Genomic DNA, 15186 nt, shown 5'->3' with positions numbered 1-15186 from the left:
ACACACTATTTGACCTTCCAGAGGATTTTGTTTTAGTGTTTTGTTCTCAGTGATTTCTAGCTTCTGTGTCCTCTTCCTAGGACTGATGAAATGAAGTTGTATATATCTGGATTTGTAGGGAAACAGGAAAGATTTTCAAAGGCATGTTGCCTTAAAAAACTCAGTAAGAACTATCCACCTGATTGCTGTTGAATGTACTTCAAATCATGTTCCTCATTTTTTTAAACATATATACATTTCTAATCATGGAAACAGGGTGTGTTTTATGTATGCTTTAAAAAGAGGGATATTCTCCTGATAAACAGGTTTTTTTCTGACTCCAGTTATGGGAATGCTTGCAGTCTCAGTAATAGGATACCTGCATGGTGTGCCCTAAATGTTTAGGAGCAGCATGCTATGGTGAGTATTCTTTAGGTTTGTACATTTCTGTGTTATCAAGTTAGTATATCCTTTTAAGTTAGTATATCCTTTTAAGTGACTTTATTTGTACATAAGTGCTGGACAGACAACACACAGAGTTTGCAAAATCAAAATCAAGCACTGTACCCCACCCGTGACCCTGTCTGGCTGTTTCTTTTCATTATAAACTCATTATCTAGGTCACTTCAGTAAGCTAAATCCTCTTCTTTTTAACCTCTTCTTCAAGGGATCCTACTTTCTTCTTCTGCATAAGTGCTCTGTATGGGCCAGATTTATCTTCTTTCTCCTCCTTTTTCTAGCAGGTTTTCCTGGACGGAGGTTGAATCAGCCGGGTCCTCCTCTGGCCGCTGCTTGACCTCCATCCCGGGCTGCAGGAAAGGCAGCAGCGATGGCAGGGAATCTCACCTTCCTCTCCTTGCATGAGGATGGTGCTTGTCAGTGGTAGCCAGCATTAAACCCAATATCCAGCACCTCTCACAAGTTTGCAGAGGTTCAGAGTATCATCAGATTTGAACTGGATTTAACTGACCTGGAAAGAGCAGTTAAAATGCTCTGACTAAAATGCATTTTTTGACCATTTAAAACAAGATGGATATTTGAATTCTTGAAAGAGGAGGTACCAGATAATATTTCTCACTGTAAAACATGTCTTTTTTTTCCTGGCTTTTATCTTGGAAATAATGGAACTATTTTTCTTAATGTAAGAAAAAAATAGCCTGAAGCACACATCCAGTGTGAAAAGTTTCAGCCCAAACAATTAGTCTGTCAAGATTACAAGCAAGTGAAAATCAGATTTTAGGGGAAGTATTGGATAATTTTTAGTAACAGTCTGTATCACAGTTCCCACCTATGTGCATTGAATTTGCAAGAACACATTCTTTTCAACATGCATGCAACTTGCACAAACTGTCATCCAGGGTATTCTCCTGAAATGCATATCACTTAATTAAATAATCCACATAATGTGCATAAAAATCAGTCTGTCTAAACTGACTGTAGCTAATTGCTTGTGTTGTTAAACCTGTTAATTTCTTATCATCTGTTTGCATAGATTGCATTTTATAACAGCAAATGGAGGACCAACTGCTCAGTTGTCCTTTATAACTATTCCTATTAGGCATGTTTGAATAATTATAAAAATTTTGCCCATGCTCAAAAATGTACAGTACATTTATCATATGAAAGCACAGTAATTGAAATGCTATTGTGACATAGAAAGCTGCCTGGCAATTAATGGTTCAGGAAAACAATAAGTGAGTGGAAAGCCTTCAGTCTTCATTCTTCTAATACATAATTTTGTTTATTTCCATACCATGTTGTTCGCAGTGGGAGTCAGAGGAAGCCTTTGGCTGAATGTTGTCTATCCCTAGCTAAAAGGCTGTTGTGTGTTCAGTACATTTGCCTCACATAGTCACTCACTGTTAATTTCAAAAAGCCTTTGATATTTCTTCATGTGTGTGTCCTAAACAATAAGCTGATCCATAATGCAGCATGATTTATTGCCTTCTGACCTTACACACAGCTTTTTCTTGTGGAAAACAGCTTATGAATCTGGGTGTTAACTGCAGCTTGAGCACAGATAATTTTCTTCCTGTGTACGGTACCTGCATTCCTGGTCAAGTGAAGCTTTTTTGTTTGGATGGCCTCTCTTGCCCACATTCCTTATATTTTTTTTCTACATTCAGGTATGCTTTCCAAACCAACTCAGTCCTTGGGGAGAAGTCTTGGTATTTACTGTGACTATGGATTGGTGATGCAGTGCATCTAGCATTAGTACTTCTAGGATCAGGTCGAAAATGTCAGTGTGCTGTGGAAATTCAACAGAAAGCAGGAACAACTTTCTGTCAGCTGGTTTGTTTTGATGGGTTCACACTGTGCCACCAGAACAAGTCTGGTATTGGGAATGCTGGGGCAGGAAGGCTGAAACTTCACAGGGAGAAGCAAAGAATGAAGGTGATGTGCAGAGAGCATTGCCTTAAAGCTTATAATTTTCAGAGAAGCTGTCTGCAGGAATGCTGTAGGCGTGGAGGAATGGTGATCTCAGGAGGTTGCTCTGGCTGCACCCTGGGATGTATACCCATTTATGGGAAGAGTCTTCTCACAATGTTATAGGTAGAGCTGTATAAATTTGAATGGCCTAACTGAACCTAATTGCCCAGCATTAAAAAGTTGAATTTGGGAACTTGAGTCCAGGAATCTCTACTACTTAGTTATTTGGTAGATACAGGAGATACTTGCTGCTTAAGGCACACAGGAGGGCAAGAGTTAAAAGAAAAAAGTAAGCAAGGCATTTTGCAATTCAGTATCTGTGCACAGCACATAGGATCAAAGCCTGCTAGAAACCTTTTGTGAGAGAAAGGATGTGCAGTTAAAACGGTAATATGTTGTTCGGGCAAGTTCTTTTGGAAGAAGGAAGTTGCTTGACTGAATCTCCAGGTAATCATGGTGAGAATGGCAGTGATTACTTTTCTGGTTCTGCTCACTGTCAGGGTTTGGTTACTTTTCCCTCCTCTGTCAGTCTTTTCAAGGTGGGCATAGCCAAGGAGGATTTTGCAGTCAGTTCCAGTGTAAGGGGAAACAACGGAAAAAATAACAAGAAGGAGGCAGGGAGAATAAAAAAGAGAGTACAGTGGTACTGCCCTGTTCTGTGGGAATGAAGGATCATACGTTAGGGGGGAAGTTGGCTCTCGTGTGCATGGAGTTCTGTACCACACATGCTGATGTGCCGATCATGGCCAGTGACCTCACCCTTGTGCAGGCCTGGCTACCACAGTGATTAAGGTCTGCCAGCTCTCTGGAGGAACATGAAGACTGGCTGGTTTTGGCAGAGAACCCCTGCTCTTTGTGGAGTCACTTGGAATCTTGTGAAGGCCATGAATCTTACAGTCTTTTCTTTGCAGGGCTTTAAAGGTGGATGGCAGATGAAATAAGTTCATCTACTGGTTACTTCATTCCTCAACTAAATCTGCTTTCTATTTGTGACTGCATGAGCTCACTGATTTGCATTCCTGTAATGTTCTTTCTCTTTTTATTTTTATTTTTCCTGGACTATCTTACTGTAGAGTCCCCAAAATCCAATACCCTACTATGTCTGTTAAACTGTCAGCTGGATGTGGGATCATCAAAGTGTTTTATCTGAAGTAGGACTTAGTCTGTAACTCAGCATTTCCAGGCAGGGAAAGACATGCTAACAGGACCGCTCTTTCCTAGCAGTGCTACTCGCCCCTGTTCAGGATGTGCCAAGTCCTCATTAACATCTCATGCCCACTCTTGGCTTATTTCTGGGATAGCAGTGGTTGGCATTTCCACTTAGAGTGACTGAATTTTAGATTCCTTTCGTAGGTCTGCATCTAGGAGTCCTTGCTACAGCATACTGAAAGTTTATATGGAACTTCCTGTGGTCCTCACAGTTTTGCGGTAAAGGTAGCACTGTATTCCAGTTGACAGAGCATTTTCCCATAAATTCTTTGCCCTGTCTGTTTTCACATTAGCTGAGGATGGATGAAGGGGAAGATGAAGAGAAACAATAGCATAGTAAAACTCTCCTGTTGCATCACTTATAATTCTCAAAGAATGTTTGTAAAAATTGATGTTGCTTCTCTTCAAGCTGCTGGGGGGCACAAGTCTTTAGTCAATTAAATTCTTCTTTTTGGATTATTTTTTTGTTGAGCAAGGCTTCTTAAGTATGTTTGTGTGTTATGTGTATCTGGTGTCATTTTACCAGCTAAAGTAATTGGATAAGTTTTTAATATTTTTAGGTATATACTAGATAAGAAAATAATAATGGGAAACATGAAAATATGGTTCATATTAGGAATTAAAAGTTGATGTAATCTGAATGTAAGCAACATGAGTTTGAATTGTTTAACTAGTTTAGTCCATGCAATTGCAAAAGTAATGGAAAGGAAATGTAAATGCATGTGACCTTCCAGATATTATATTTGGTTATTCTGGATAAAGCAGAATATAATCTAAAATTACATATTTCTTTTTGTGATAATCTTTTCCAGTCTTAGGAGGGCAATCAAGATAAAATAAGATCTGAGAAATGCCATTTTCCTCATGACCTGTAAAAAACTTACTCTTGAGTAGATGAATGTGGCTGTTCTTATTGTAGTCCTAATTTTCATTTTGAATAGAGATACTAATCTAGCAAGTTGTACTTGATTTGTATTTAAAAGAAAAAAACACCAACAAGCAGCTGGTGGGAGAGAGGGATATCTGTAGGCCAGATACGAATAATTTTATCTGAAATTATCAGCTTCCTTAATGACAAGTCATCCCTTCTTAGGGTAGTTTATCACACTATTTTTTTCATCCATTTCAACTCCACTGAGGGCTGGTATCCTGAGAAGACCTCCATTCGTTGTGTTTTGTGTCTGACCTCCCAACAGTAGTACTTGTTTACCTTGAGAGATAATTGTTTTCTGGAGAGCATCCAGCTGATAACTTACTTTTTCATTAGGCCCCTTTTTCCTATTAGTTATCTCCTGTTAGTTGATCTGTGTCATTTGATAAAACTAATTAGGTAATAAAAGACTGTTTCTGAGCTCCTCCCTTTAATTTTGGCATGGTGAAATGTACTTCTTGGCACCTTGCTCTTTCCACATAAAGACAGCCTTCAGTTGACAAACAACATTAATCCAAAAGAAAACAAGCCAGTTCGCGCATCCTCTCTTGATATATCCCTGTGTCAGAATAAAATAGTTCCTAACAAATTATTTGTACCAAAGATAGTGACATAACCCTGGCTCTGTTTTGGAGTTTTGCAAATGTTTGCAGAGCTTCTCAAGAGGCCAGGCTAAAAATACTCAATGAAACCATTCAGAATTCTACTAAAAGCATTTTGTTTCCTAGGACTTTCCTCCCTTCTGAAAATGCCCTACCACAGCTGCGTGGCATTTATTAGAAGGTGAAGCAGGTATAAGGTAGGAAATAACATTTTATATTTTATTTTAAAATTCAGGCTTATTTTCAGATTTCCTTTTAAGATTATGTACGTTAAAAAAATAAGATAATAGGAGGTAAGTTTAGTATTAGCTTCAAGTTCTAGTATACTCAGCCAATGAAGAAGAGGCTAATCAGATTATCCCTCATGAAAGTTTTCTGTGTGAAAGTTTGAGATGTCATAATATGCAGCATTTCAAAGTCAAATAGCCAAGAACTGGCATTTCTATATGGACAATGGCATCTGCTGTACCCTAATGAGGCAGAAATTGCCCAAAGACACTGGTGGATTTTTTCTTAATTGCTGCACCCTAGAACAAGGAAAGTTTCAAAATTTAAGTTACGAAGAGTATGGCATCTGCTCTGCTTAGATATGAGATCTGTGGAAATCACTGTAGTAATTTTCTGTTCAGCCTAGAGAACATCTGTCAGAGCCGATGAAATGAGACTAACAAAAGGATCTCAATATCTATCCTGTGTTTTACATTTAGATATGTCATCTCTCTTGAAAGAGTGGCTTGTATCTATTCATTGTTGAGTATTAAATGCAACCAGCACTTTGGTCAGGTCTGAAGAACAGCTTTGATACTAGTTGCATATTTACTGTATGTTGTATTTACTTCCATGTCAGAAAGAACTGCTATGGGGATGCTCATGCTGTGCTTGCAGAGATTGGAGTATCACATCTTCAGGGATGCAAGAGCCTGAAAATAGCAGTGTATGAAATTTTAAAGTCAGTGGCATAAGAAACTCAGATAGCACCAGAGTGTGTTTATAAGTGAGTCATGTGATAAATAAGTGATGGAAGTGATAGTGAGAGGCAGCTACGGCAATAAGAAGTGACTGTTTTAAAAATGAAAGAAAAATCGAAGTTTGTACTTTCGTTTGTCCTAATTAGATTCAGAAAAGGTTTTGACTTGCTTTCTGCCTCTGAACATATTTTCTTATCTTCTCTACATGCACTTACAGCCAACAGTGACTCATGGGCATTCAGCTAAGATGCCTGAAATGGTTATTATCCTCTGGAGGGGCTGCTTTTCCTAACAGGAACACTGCTGAGATGTTGCAGTTTATAAACTACCCTAATGTTAACTAAAACTTCTGGCTATTTTGACTATGATACCTTATACCTCAGGCAGAGTTAATTTTGCATTTCTAGCATTAAACTTTTCAAGCAAATTCCAGTTACCACTGCAAGAGAATTGAAAGCATGGACTAGCCCACCATTGTGTCAAATCTGATAATTGCTTTTCACACATAAGCAGTTCTAGAAGTCCAAACTACCAAGCCTGTTTGTGCTGTGTGCTTTCCTTTAACGTACTGCTCATTTTCACTTCCGATAGTTTCTTAGGCCTCCTGGCCAAACTTCAGTGTCATGAGAAACCCCTATCAAAGCTTTGCATTAATTGTTCCACTGCTCTGCTTAGTGGGGCATCAGTGAATTGTATCTTGTGTGGTGGGATTTGCAGCTTCCTATGATGAAATTCTCCAGGATTATAGATTCGCTAAGAGGTAGTGTTGAGAGTCTCTGTATTTATAGGCAGCTCTGTGGTGCTGACATCCATTTTCCCACAGGATCCTTTCCTGGCCTGGACTCTGCTGTCTCTGCCCCTGTTATAAATGAAGATGTGGAGCAGTGCCAGAGGTGCTCTTGCCAGCAGGGTTGTGGGCTCATTTTGGCCTAACTTCAGAACAAGGGCAACAGATAAGGAACAGAGAAGACTACAGCCTGGTTTTGAAAGGAGTTGCTGTTGGTTTCTGTGCCTCAGCCCAATGTTCAGCCGTGGTCTTTGCACAGCTGTCAAGATACGGTCCATGGGAAGGGAGAGAGACTGCTTGGCTCATACTGCGGCTGTCCTGTCCTAGGCACTGCAAAGACAAATGAGAAGGTGCTGTTGAGCAGGAGAACTGCTCTGGGTGTCCTGGCAGGACATAGCACCTCTAATGCTTTTTTGGCTGGACAGGGCAGAAGAACTCCCCTGCCTAGTGCCTGTTTGTGCTGCCAACAGATGCTGCTTGTGCAACTCATGAGGAAAGCAAACCTCTCCATCCCCACCATCACATGTGAAGACAATGCACTTTAATATAACATGTCCTTTTCATTGCTTGTTAAAACAAAGCCATTAACATATAGTGGATTCAACCATTAATATTCACATTTTTACTCATATGGGGTCCACAAACCCTATCTACGTATGGGATGATTAAGAGTGCATAGCTGCAAGTGTTATCAGTGAACAAGGAGAGCTGTATCTTTACTAGCTAAGAGCCATGCAGCTTTTTTTGAATTCATGAAAGTTCTTTCCACAGTGTGTAAACAGATGCAGGATTTTTTTCTATAGTAGGGATTACTGTTATGACACTGAATTCTTCTCAGTTTCAACCACGTTGTGCTTAGGTGAGAGAATTATTGTGTTGGATTTTTTTTATGAACACATCAGAGAAATGCCTAAAAACATCTGAAGATGTTAAGGGAAAAACCCGCCTTATTTAACTGCCATGCTAGTGTGAGCTTTTCTGACAGTTCAGCCAGAGATGACATTTTGTGCTTTTGTCTGGTGCTAAAAAAAAAAAACTCATATATATATATGAGTTAAAACTGAGTATACCTCTTGCAAAGGAGAATTAAAATTGGAAGGAAAATACACTAATTTGTGGTGCGAGCAGGTTGTGGCAGTGACTTTCTTCTATGCAAAATTTAACATAAAATATAAAAACTGCTAAAAGCTAAGTTACAGCTAGCACTAGTAAACAGTATTTGTCTTCAAAGAACCACAAGGATTTTCATGAATTTCAAAAGATCCATAAGTGGAAGAGATGATTTGGCTTGACTTGCAGATACTGCAGCTGGAGTGAAAAAGTTAAGTAGCTGTCCATAGCAGAGCTAAAATGAAATCTGACTCCAGTATTCCTGATTTCTCCTCTTGTTCTCCAGTTGCTTGACTGTCAAGACAGACGGACACAAAATTGTGAGGAAGGTCTACAAGTTGTTCTTGATAATTTTTTTAGTTTTCTTTTTTAGCAGTTTGATACTTTGATTCTAACTGGTTTGGTTGTAACAGACAATGTTTGTACTGCAGATGCATAAAAGTGGTTTGAGCATGTCTGCTTCTGAATATATTTTATTTTTAGAAACTGCAGAATTTTCCCCTGTTCTTACCATTTCCTGTGGTTTTACTCTGGAGCATGATGGATGAAGAAGGCTATTTGTGTGATTAAGGTATGAGAATAGAAACTGGAGGTCCTCTGTTTACAGTTGCAAGTCAGATGTGATGGTCAGTCCCTTAAGCAGAGTAACAACAACTGAACTTCTTCATCTATAAAAGAGTATTTGTATTAATTTAAGTGTGTAGGAGAAATGAGGCTGCATGAAGATTTTAAAAGCCCTGTGGGATCCATGTAGAGAGGTGTCCAAAAGTGTCCACAGAAGTGATATTTAATCAGTAAGAGTGTGGAAACAGTACATTCACCTGTAGTAAGAAGTGAGAGAATTAAGCTAAACAGGAACAAGATGCACTGGAAGTGTTGGCACATGGAGTTAATTGAGAACAATTAGGTCTGTGTGTAGACAAGATCTACATAGCCCGTTTGAACTGCACGGTATTATGTGAGTAAAGGGTGCAGGATTAGACCTTTTGTTTACAGATTTACCTAATGCTTTAAACTATTTGGATGAATGGTGTTACACAAATGTTAGTCATAATTATTATTTAATTATGGCCACATGTTTACTTTGAACGTAGTCCTATGCTTAATATGTAGCAAAGCCAGGATAATGTTGCAGCTTCAGTGTGTGAACTACTGTTTGCCAAGCAGCGTTTTACTAATGGCTTCTCCTTTTGTGGGATGAAAATGCCTCCCTGGACAGTGAAATTGCACTAGTTGTGGTATGTAATAGGCAAATAGCTTTCATAAAAATACCTTCAGCTAGAACATTTTGAAACATGCATCTGAGATAGAATGCTAACTTATTAAAATTAATGCTATTAAATGTGTTGCTTGTGTATAATTTCAAAATACCTGAGATGCCAGCATTTCATTTTGGTTCCATTGAGAGTGCAGAAAGCAAATTTCATAGTATGATTCATAAGATTAGGAGTCCTACAGAATTTCTATAATTCATGTGTTGCTACTTTAATTTGCATTTAAATGTTTGAACAGTTATAAAAATTTCAGATTCTTTAAACTTCAATGTATTTTTTTTCACTCCTAAGCAGAATGAAGTTGTTCCTTCTTTAACTTTGTTCTGAGATTTTCCTTTGCTCAGATCTTCCATTTCTTACACTGTAGAAATCTTAAGATAATTTTGAGTGGCTACAGATACAAGCAAGAAAGAGTTTAGTGGTTTTTGATTTTTTAAACTTTTTTTTGTTCCTTTTTTTTAAGGAACCTGGTAAGAAATATAGTTCTGAGGGGTGTACAGTGTAAGCTGAGAGGCTTTCTATCTTATCCTTTTTATACTAAGTTAATGGGGTTTTTTAAGAGACTGAAGATAGTGAAGAATATGAACCTTTTCTTTAGAATGCTTTTAGTGCTTTGAATGGAGATACCTCAGTTCCTCTGTGTGTGGCATTTCACAATGATCACTGGTGCTACTGAGAGGGGAAAAAAGACCTCTCTTGAGTACAGGCTGTGCACATGGACTTCTGTGTGGGATCAACCTCATTAATTCAACAATTACTAGTCTTTCCTTTAACCCAAGACAGGAATCTTCGATTCCCAACTGAGTTACTTAATCCCATATAGTTATTGCAACTTGTATTTTTCTCATTGTTTAGGGCACTTGATCTTCCCAATGGGCCTCCCCTGACACGCTCCTTGGTAGAGGAACTTGTCAACTCAGCTCATCAATATGTAAAAGAAAATGTCTGAGTCTTCTGAAGGTGTCAGACTTAAGGTCACATGACATTTCCCATGCACACCAAAATAACGTTTATTTTTGTACTTCAGCTTTCTTGGACACCTATTTGCTTTGCTGAGAAATGACTTTTCCAATACATTTTAAAAGAAAATTAAAATACTCAGTTGCTTAGAATAAGTGTATGTTTTCTAAGGTGAAAAGGGGAGGCATGCTGATTCCTGCAGGAGAGAAGAAACTTTTTTTAAAAGTTTTAGGTGTTCAAAGTTTACTTAAACTTTGTTTCACACAAAAGACATTCTATTCTAAATGACTATTTCTTGAAAACAAAGTATTTTGGTGGAAGTAAGTTTTATTTGAAATGATTTCTGAAAGGAAGTTTGGTTTTAAGAAACCATTTCACCCCTTCGATTTATTATATTGGTGTAGAAATGAAAGTAAAAATAGTTTGTGAATGCAGTTTCCTTGAGAAGGCTTGAGTTTCTGCATTCCTTTGCCTTCCTCTGTGTTTTTCCAGCCCTGCCATAAGGCTGAATGTTTGAATATTGTAGTGTCAACAGCTCCTTGTATTGTCACTTGATACGGTTGAGCAAAAGTTTAGACATACAGCTGAAATGTTTGAGGAGCCATTACCAGCATAACTCTACTTCTCAAGTAAATCTCATCTCAGTGCTTGAAATCTAAATGGATTAATACTTTTAATGTCTTGTTTACAGTGCTGCCTATGAAAGCCTGTATTTGTCTATTTGCCAACCTTTCTTCTTGGCCAAGAGCCGTTCTGGCGTGTATCTCAACACTTGGCTCCCACCCATTTTCCTTGAGTCTCTCTGGTTCCCTCCCTTTTCCTCAGGGGCTCTCTGGAAGATTGTCAGAAGGGCTTTAATTTCTTGAGCAAGTCAGCTTTTTTTGACTCCTAAATATTTCTGCCCCAGCCCTGAATTTCAGCGTTTGCCAGCCAACCACAGATGGCTTGCCCTAGTGGTGTTACAAAAAAGCACATATTTTCTCAGATTTTGATGCAAGCAAACCTAAAAACTAACCAGTGCTGGCTTTGCAAGTGGGCAGAAAAAAGATGGTTAAGAAAAAAGAATCATACAGTGTATATATGTGTCTTGACAAGGTGCTCAGCAGCCATGATGGAGTAAAGGTGAGCTAGTAGATAATTCCTAATGTAGATTATAATCATTATAGTATACTGTGGCATTTATACATTTTACCAGAAGAGCCATACTAGCTGAGATTGCCAAAAAAACTTAACAAAATTTTAAAAATGCCATGTATGTCCAGTCTGCTGGCACTGGTTTAGCTATGATAGCTGAGGGTCTTCAGGGGTAGGCAGGCTCTTAGAGGTAAGTCTGGGGACTTGGTCAGTGTGACATAAGCGCAAGTGCTAAAGCAGCAAGCAAGTTATTAGAACGTAGAAGCCAGGGGTGTATGATATCAGACTACATTACAGTAAAATTAAGCAGCTGTAGGTATGGTGAACCTTCTCTTCTGAGTAGGGCAGCAAACCCTCACCAGCGGTTATTTTGATATGTGATACCCCAATGCTAATCTAAGGAGTTGAATGCAAAACCAAAGAAACACCAGCAACAATAAGAGCCCTTAGCTGAGTGAGGAGCACTTGGCAGTGCTTGCTGCCTTCTTAGAAACAGAGGGTGAGCACAGGCTAATTCAGTGACAGGGTGCAAGGTGCGTGTAAAGGGATGACTGGATCCATGCATGATCCACTGAATCGGGTACATGTAGAAGGAAGAGGTGATGTCTCTGCATTGCAAGGCTGAGACTGGTAATGAAACAGACCCCCCAAAGCAGCAACAATTTCTGCTTTGTCTGTCTTGAAATAAGGTGGGGGCTTGCTGCCTGGTCTGGCGTTAGAGGGGAGTGCAGCAGAGTAGCTGCCCTGGAGCAGAGCCTGGCCACAGACACGTTTTGCCTGCCTGCCCCTGCCATTGGAAAAGCAGGAACTGCTGCAACCCCATGGTGGAGAACCAGCCACCTTGTCCCCTGCCATCAGTACAGCTCTGGTCTGCCTCCTCCCTGTCCTCTCCCTCAGGAGCTGGGTGCCAGCCTCCTGGAGAGGGTCCCCTGCCCTGGAGGTGAAGATGAAAGTGCGGATGAGAGGAGACAGCTGAACCCCTGTGTGCCTGCCCATGAGGGACCTCAGGTGGGGGACAGCCATACCCCGGGAATGAGTGAGTGCGTGTGTAAGATGTCGATTTCCAAAGAGATTTTAATTTCTGTTTCTTAACATGCCATTTAGTTTTGAAAACATGATATTACTCAAAATGAGATAGATGACGAGACGCAATAATCTTGACAGTTTTTCATCACATATATCTCAAGGTATATGAGCATTTTTAATGTTTTATTGACTAGCGTGTCTGGCACTAAAAAGTTATGAAAGAAGTATAAATAGCAGGGATAGGGGAAAAAGAAATTTGATTTAATATGTGCAGCAGCCAAGTGTTTGGCTATCCTTTATTATTTATTGATCATTCTCTCTGCTGTTTGGAAATTATTTGGAGTTGAGGATTCTGAGAATCTTTTTTAAAAAATCTCCTTGTGTTTCTCAGACACTAGGATTACAAGATGAATGTACGAGCATGAGTGAGTGAGTCAGGAAACATGTCAGGGGAGGTGGCTGTGTGAGCAAGGCTGTAGGTAAACAGAAATAAAGTTAATTGCCAGTTTTCTTGTATAGCATAGGCAGCTGAAGTCCTTTTCACTGGAAGAAATTTTCTTTTCCCATTATCCTTCAGCGTTCTCTTGGAGGGATTGTCTCAAGGGAAGTGAGTGGGTCAGAAAATATGCCAAGTTCATGTCATGGCTGTTTCGGCATTTCTTTCTCTTGCTGGCCTCCAGGAGCTTTATTGGCAAGTGTTTTTAAAGAAAATATTGGCACAGGAAGGCCTTATTGTTTATGTCATGAAAGTCTCTTGGCATCTTCTGCCTTGTTATTTTCTCCCTTAAATGGGGAAATTAGGAGTGGGGGGACTGAGAAAGGAAAAGAGGAGAGAAGCAGAGACTGTTGAGGGTTGCTACCAAAACCATTTCCCCTACATCAGGATGTATCTTGGTGAGTCCTCTTTTCTTTTTTCTCCATTGCTACTTTGCAGGCTCTGCTGCAGCCAGTGACTGGGTTTCTAAATGTATGTTTCCTCTTTATGCTTTTCAAGATGTGACACTTAGAGAGCTTTTTGAAAGAGAGAAGCCAGCAGTTTTCTGGTGGTCTCTCCTCTGCCAGAACAAGGCAGGGAGAGCCAAATGCAGAGCCCAGCCAGGGTCAGATCATTGCCACTTTCTCATATGCAGAGCAGGGCTCTATGATGGGCTGTGGAGGACATTTCATTGAGTTCCTTTCAGTTCTGTGTAAGGTTTGCATACAGAATACAATGTGTTTTACAGAAAAAAAAAAAACATTGGAAAGTTCTGCAGAGCAGATGCAGCGGGTACAGACAGGAACAATAGTGAAATAGTGCATGGTCAGAAACGCTGCTTATTAAAACCCAAAGCAGAAAGCAAAAGAATTCCATTAAATGTATATACATTCTAAAAATAAAAATAAAAAAAAATCCCCAAAACCCAACGAACCAACATGCCCCACAACCTTCCCCAGCTCCCCTCCCACCCCCGACTTACTCATATGCACTTAGGCAATTTTGGAATAACATAAAAGCACACCAAAAAAGAATTATGTCCAATGCAGCAATAAAAATTGCTGTAACCTATTACCCTCATATTAGGTGAGAGTTGTGAAGTCTCCGAGGATGCTATTAAAGAATTAAATATTAACATTTCAAAGAATGTTTCAGTATTTAATATTTTTTTAATTTGAAAAGTAAAAAGTTAACTCTGCTTGTGATCCATCATGGCAGAAAGTCTGTTTCGAAACCAGGTTCATTTTTATCTATATTTGCCTCTCTGATATTTGTGTATGCAGCTCAAACATACAGAATAAAAAACTCTTTCATGTAGCAAAGGTATGTGCTGATGTATAAAAAGAGCATAACCCTATTTCTTCTGAATTTGTTATCACCAGCAGCAGCACCAAAAAAAGAAAAAATATTTTAAGCAAATGCCTATTTTTGTGAGCTAAACAGAGAAAATGACATCTAAACCACTTGTCTTTGTACTCAGTTAAACTAAGGATTTTCTGTGCAATTAAATGCCTGTTTAAAGGCTGTGATACAGTTTTTGTGATGTCTCTTCAAACACTATAAGTATTTGTTGGTACATAACATCTTTTTATTGTGGCCTCTTGCTTGCATTTTGGTGATGCTTTTTTGGAATGTTTTTTTTCAAAGGAAAGAGAGATGATTAATCTTGGCTCTCTAAACCTACATTGTTTCACTTTCCAACTCTTTCATGTGTTTTTGTTTTCTAACCTACCTATTTGTGGGGTCTATGCAGAATTCTGTACTGCATAATAGTTTAATTTGTGGAAACTTTTCCCTTCCCCCTCCACTTCCAATGCTGTACTTTGATTTGCTCAGACCTTTCCTTTACTTTCTTTAAAAATGTATATACAATTGCAGAAGTTTCGTTTGGAGTTAAAGTTTTCATGGAACATGCATTTCTAGACCTGAATATTCTTAGAGCTTGTTATTTGTTCAGATTTGGGATCTTGTTCAGCCTGTTACAGGAAAAATAACTAGCTGCCAGCAATAGAATCCAGGGAACAGGAACCTGGATTTTGCTTGAAAAACATCTTTAGGAAAGGTGGCTGTTCTCTTATATTCCTGCCTTTAAGTGTTTTTACCAAGATTCATCCATGAGAATTGTATTGGAAAATGATTATGATAAAACTAGGAAAAATACCCCTTCTAGTAATGCTAGCATATAATTTATTTGGATGAATATGAATCTGTAACAACATAGTCATGTGAAAGGATTTCGTAGTGCCATATAGTATGTTGCAAGTGAACCATTTTTAATATGTTGAAGTTATTATCTAGAAG

At 38.9% G+C, this 15186-nt stretch overlaps 1 protein-coding gene across 14 annotated transcripts in view; it reads left to right on the top strand.

The window, feature by feature from the left end:
• Positions 1–15186, top strand: part of THRB (thyroid hormone receptor beta) — a 165575-nt gene that overhangs the window by 68572 nt on the left and 81817 nt on the right. For 5 of the 14 annotated variants that reach the window (XM_071561092.1, XM_071561088.1, XM_071561084.1 and 2 more), the window contains one exon: positions 5278–5348. The exons of 8 other annotated variants lie outside the window; for them this stretch is intronic. The gene's annotated coding sequence lies outside the window, so the exon portion shown is untranslated. Of the gene's footprint in view, positions 1–5277; positions 5349–8562; positions 8588–15186 lie in introns of those variants that run through there. One more of the 14 variants, XM_071561095.1, reaches the window with a different exon arrangement.

Source organism: Pithys albifrons, chromosome 7 (genome assembly GCF_047495875.1).
Source record: "Pithys albifrons albifrons isolate INPA30051 chromosome 7, PitAlb_v1, whole genome shotgun sequence".
NCBI lineage: Eukaryota > Metazoa > Chordata > Aves > Passeriformes > Thamnophilidae > Pithys > Pithys albifrons.
This window is presented reverse-complemented; position numbering and strand designations above follow the sequence as displayed.